Consider the following 6,000-nt stretch of genomic DNA (forward strand, 5'->3'; position numbering starts at 1 on the left):
GTTTGCCCCTAATAATTTCCTTTTCTCTGAAGGCTACTTTATCTGATATTAATATAGCCATTCCTACTTTTTCTGATTAACGTTCACATGATATATCATTATCTTCCTTTTACTTTGAACTACCTATATCATGATGTTTAAAGTAAACTTCTTATAGACAGTATATAGTTGGATCATGCTTGTGAATTTTTAATCTACTCTTCCAATCTCTGTCTTTGACTTGGTTATTTAGATCATTTACAGTTAATGTAATTATTGCTATGTTAAAGATTAGGTCTACCATTTTATTTTTTGTTTTGTCTTTTACCTTAGTTTCTCAATCTTGTGTTTCTGTTATTTTGCCTTCTTGTGGGTTACTTAAACATTTTTTAATAAGTCCATTTTAATTTAATTTATTTATAATCATTTGTGTATACTGTTTGTATAGTTTTCTTAGTGGTTGCTTTTGGCATCACAGTATACATATGTAACTTACCATAGCCTACTGGAATCAATGTTTTATTACTTCAAGTGAAGTTTCAAAATTTTACTTCCATTTAGTCTCTTAATATTCCCCAGTTTTAAAGTATGATTTTCTGTAGTATTTCCTTTCTCTACATTGAGAACCACATCAGATGGTGTCATAATATTTGCTTTGACCATCAGATAGTATTTAAGAAACTCATGAGGCTAATGATCGTCTCTTATATTTACCCCATTTGTTTTCACCCATTCCATTGTTCCCCTTTCCTTTCTGAAGTTCCCAGTCTTCTGTTATTGTTTTTTTTATGTTTTCATAACATTAGGTGATATCTGAGCTTTCCAGTGCCATTGGATATGAGTTTCAGGAAACACTGAGTCTGGCTCACTTAATGCTGCTGAGTTGGAGGGTTTGTATATGTTGGGCCTGTTGGCGCAGCAGGTGCTAGCAGATTAGACTAATGTTGATGGGACTAGTGCCACAGGAGGATGGGTTCCCATTCAGGCTATGCTGCTGCTACAGTAGATCAAGTCCCCCTCTACCCCAAGTGTGGGGCAGTGACCTGCTACTGTCACTGCTTTGTATTAGGCTGCTTTTGCCTCAGGTGTGTGGTGGGATCCCTTGGAACCTGCTGCTGCTGTCAGTCAAAAGGTTAAATTCATTTCAGAAATACTTAAGTATAAATATATAGCCTGGCTCCTGTAGGACCCCTGTAATAGTTTTTATTTTTATTTTTATTTTTATTTTATTTTTTTATTAGTTTCTGCTTTATAACAACGTGAATCAGTCATACATATACATCCGTTCCCACATCCCTTCCCTCATGCATCTCCCTCCCTCCCACCCTCCCCATCCCACCCCTCCAGGCGGTCACAAAGTACCGAGCTGATCTCCCTGTGCTCTGCGGCTGCTTCCCACTATCTATCTACCTCACGTTTGGTAGTGTATACATGTCCATGCCTCTCTTTCGCTTTGTCACAGCTTACACTTCCCCCTCCGCATATCCTCAAGTCCATTCTCAAGTAGGTCTGTGTCTTTATTCCCGTTTTACCCCTAGGTACTTCATGACATTTTTTTTTTAATTCCATATATATGTGTTAGCATACGGTATTTATCTTTCTCTTTCTGACTTACTTCACTCTGTATGACAGACTCTAGGTCTATCCACCTCATTACAAATAGCTCAGTTTCGTTTCTTTTTATGGCTGAGTAATATTCCATTGTATATATGTGCCACATCTTCTTTATCCATTCATCCGATGATGGACACTTAGGTTGTTTTCAGCTCCGGGCTATTGTGAATAGAGCTGCAATGAACATTTTGGTACATGTCTCTTTTTGAATTATGGTTTTCTCAGGGTATATGCCTAGTAGTGGGATTGCTGGATCATATGGTAGTTCTATTTGTAGTTTTTTAAGGAACCTCCATACTGTTCTCCATAGTGGCTGTACCAGTTCACATTCCCACCAGCAGTGCAAGAGTGTTCCCTTTTCTCCACACCCTCTCCAGCATTTATTGTTTCTAGATTTCTTGATGATGGCCATTCTGACTGGTGTGAGATGATATCTCATTGTAGTTTTGCTTTGCATTTCTCTAATGATTAATGATGTTGAGCATTCTTTCATGTGTTTGTTGGCAGTCTGTATATCTTCTTTGGAGAAATGCCTATTTAAGTCTTCTGCCCATTTTTGGATTGGGTTGTTTGTTTTTTTGCTATTGAGCTGCATGAGCTGTTTATAAATTTTGGAGATTAATCCTTTGTCAGTGGCTTCATTTGCAAATATTTTCTCCCATTCTGAGGGTTCTCTTTTGGTCTTGTTTATGGTTTCCTTTGCTGTGCAAAAGCTTTGAAGTTTCATTAGGTCCCATTTGTTTATCTTTGTTTGTATTTCCATTTCTCTAGGAGGTGGGTCCAAAAGGATCTTGCTGTGATTGATGTCATAGAGTGTTCTACCTATGTTTTCCTCTAAGAGTTTGATAGATTCTGGCCTTACATTTAGGTCTTTAATCCACTTTGAGCTTATTTTTGTGTATGGTGTTAGGGAATGATCGAATCTCATACTTTTACATGTCCCTGTCCAGTTTTCCCAGCACCACTTATTGAAGAGGCTGTCCTTTCTCCACTGTACATTCCTGCCTCCTTTATCAAAGATAAGTTGACCATATGTGCGTGGGTTTATCTCTGGGCTTTCTATCCTGTTCCATTGATCTATCTTTCTGTTTTTATGCCAGTACCACACTGTCTTCATTACTGTAGCTTTGTAGTATAGTCTGAAGTCAGGGAGCCTGATTCCTCCAGCTCCGTTTTTCGTGCTCAAGATTGCTTTGGCTATTCGGAGTCTTTTGTTTTTCCAAACAAATTTTGCAATTTTTTGTTCTAGTTCTGTGAAAAATGCCAGTGGTAGTTTGATAGGGATTGCATTGAATCTGTAGATTGCTTTGGGTAGCAGAGTCGTTTTCACAATATTGATTCTTCCAATCCAGGAGCATGGTATATCTCTCCATCTATTTGTATCATCTTTAATTTCTTTCATCAGTGTCTTATAATTTTCTGCATACAGGTCTTTTGTCTCCTTAGGTAGGTTTATTCCTAGATATTTTATTCTTTTTGTTGCAATGGTAAATGGGAGTGTTTTCTTGATTTCATTTTCAGATTTTTCATCATTAGTGTACAGGATTGCCAGAGATTTCTGTGCATTAATTTTGTATCCTGCTACTTTACCAAATTCATTGATTAGCTCTAGTAGTTTTTCGGTAGCATCTTTAGGATTCTCTATGAATAGTATCATGTCATCTGCAAACAGTGACAGCTTTACTTCTTCTTTTCCAATTTGGATTCCTTTTATTTCCTTTTCTCCTCTGATTGCTGTGGCTAGAACTTCCAAAACTAGGTTGAATAAGAGTGGTGAGAGTGGGCAGCCTTGTCTTGTTCCTGATCTTAGTGGAAATGGTTTCAATTTTTCACCATTGAGGACAATGTTGGCTGTGGGTTTTTCATATATGGCCTTTATTATGTTGAGGAAAGTTCCCTCTATGCCTACTTTCTGCAGGGTTTTTATCATAAATGGGTGTTGAATTTTGTCGAAAGCTTTCTCTGCATCTATTGAGATGATCATATGGTTTTTCTCCTTCAACTTGTTAATATGGTGTATCACGTTGATTGATTTGCGTATATTGAAGAATCCTTGCATTCCTGGAATAAACCCCACTTGATCATGGTGTATGATCCTTTTAATGTGCTGTTGGATTCTGTTTGCTAGTATTTTGTTGAGGATTTTTGCATCTATGTTCATCAGTGATATTGGTCTGTAGTTTTCTTTCTTTGTGACATCCTTGCCTAGTTTTGGTATCAAGGTGATGGTGGCCTCGTAGAATGAGTTTGGGAGTGTTCCTCCCTCTGCTATATTTTGGAAGAGTTTGAGAAGGATAGGTGTTAGCTCTTCTCTAAATGCTTGACAGAATTCGCCTGTGAAGCCATCTGGTCCTGGGCTTTTGTTTGTTCGAAGATTTTTTATCACAGTTTCAATTTCAGTGCTTGTGATTGGTCTGTTCATATTTTCTATTTCTCCCTGATTCAGTCTTGGCAGGTTGTGCATTTCTAAGAATTTGTCCATTTCTTCCAGGTTGTCCATTTTATTGGCATAGAGTTGCTTATAGTAATCTCTCATGATCTTTTGTATTTCTGCAGTGTCAGTTGTTACTTCTCCTTTTTCATTTCTAATTCTATTGATTTGAGTCTTCTCCGTTTTTTTCTTGATGAGTCTGGCTAATGGTTTGTCAATTTTGTTTATCTTCTCAAAGAACCAGCTTTTAGTTTTATTGATCTTTGCTATCATTTCCTTCATTTCTTTTTCATTTATTTCTGATCTGATTTTTATGATTTCTTTCCTTCTGCTAACTTTGGGATGTTTTTGTTCTTCTTTCTCTAATTGCTTTAGGTGCAAGGTTAGGTTTTTTATTCTAGATGTTTCCTGTTTCTTAAGGTGGGATTGTATTGCTATAAACTTCCCACTTAGAACTGCTTTTGCTGCATCCCATAGGTTTTGGGTCCTCGTGTCTACATTGTCATTTGTTTCTAGGTATTTTTTAATTTCCTCTTTGCTTTCTTCAGTGATCACTTCGTTATTAAGTAGTGCATTGTTTAGCCTCCATGTGTTTGTATTTTTTACAGATCTTTTCCTGTAATTGATATCTAGTCTCATAGCATTGTGGTCGGAAAAGATACTTGATACAATTTCAATTTTCTTAAATTTATCAAGGCTTGATTTGTGCCCCAAGATATGATCTATCCTGGAGAATGTTCCATGAGCACTTGAGAAAAATGTGTATTCTGTTGTTTTTGATGGAATGTCCTATAAATATCAATTAAGTCCATCTTGTTTAATGTATCATTTAAAGCTTGTGTTTCCTTATTTATTTTCATTTTGGATGATCTGTCCATTGGTGAAAGTGGGATGTTAAAGTCCCCTACTATGATTGTGTTACTGTCGATTTCTCCTTTTATGGCTGTTAGTACTTGCCTTATGTATTGATGTGCTCCTATGTTGGGTGCATAAATATTTACAATTGTTATTTCTTCTTCTTGGATTGATTCCTTGATCATTATGTAGTGTCCTTCTTTGTCTCTTCTAGTAGTCTTTATTTTCATGTCTATTTTGTCTGATATGAGAATTGCTACTCCAGCTTTCTTTTGATTTCCATTTGCATGGAATATCTTTTTCCATCCCCTTATTTTCAGTCTCTATGTGTCTCTAGGTCTGAAGTGGGTCTCTTGTAGACAGCATATATATGGGTCTTGTTTTTGTATGCATTCAGCCAATCTGTGTCTTTTGGTGGGAGCATTTAGTCCATTTACATTTAAGGTAATTATCGATATGTACGTTCCTATTCCCATTTTCTTAATTGTTTTGGGTTCGTTATTGTAGGTCTTTTCCTTCTGTTGTGTTTCTTGCCTAGAGAAGTTCCTTTAGCATTTGTTGTAAAGCTGGTTTGGTGGTGCTGAACTCTCTCAGCTTTTGCTTGTCTGTAAATGTTTTAATTTCTCCATCAAATCTGAATGAGATCCTTGCTGGGTAGAGTAATCTTGGTTGCAGGTTTTTGTCCTTCACCACTTTAATTATGTCCTGCCACTCCCTTCTGGCTTGTAGAGTTTCTGCTGAGAGATCAACTGTTATCCTGATGGGGATTCCCTTGTGTGTTATTTGTTGTTTTTGCCTTGCTGCTTTTAATATGATTTCTTTGTGTTTAATTTTTGACAGTTTGATTAATATGTGTCTTGGCGTGTCTCTCCTTGGATTTATTCTGTATGGGACTCTCTGTGCCTCCTGGACTTGATTAACTATTTCCTTTCCCATATTAGGGAAGTTTTCAACTATAATCTCTTCAAATATTTTCTCAGTCCCTTTCTTTTTCTCTTCTTCTTCTGGAACCCCTATAATTCGAATGTTGGTGCGTTTAATGTTGTCCCAGAGGTCTCTGAGACTGTCCTCTGTTCTTTTCATTCTTTTTTCTTTATTTTGCTCTGCATCAGTTATTTCCA

This window comes from Hyperoodon ampullatus, assembly GCF_949752795.1.
Source record: "Hyperoodon ampullatus genome assembly, chromosome: 2".
NCBI lineage: Eukaryota > Metazoa > Chordata > Mammalia > Artiodactyla > Ziphiidae > Hyperoodon > Hyperoodon ampullatus.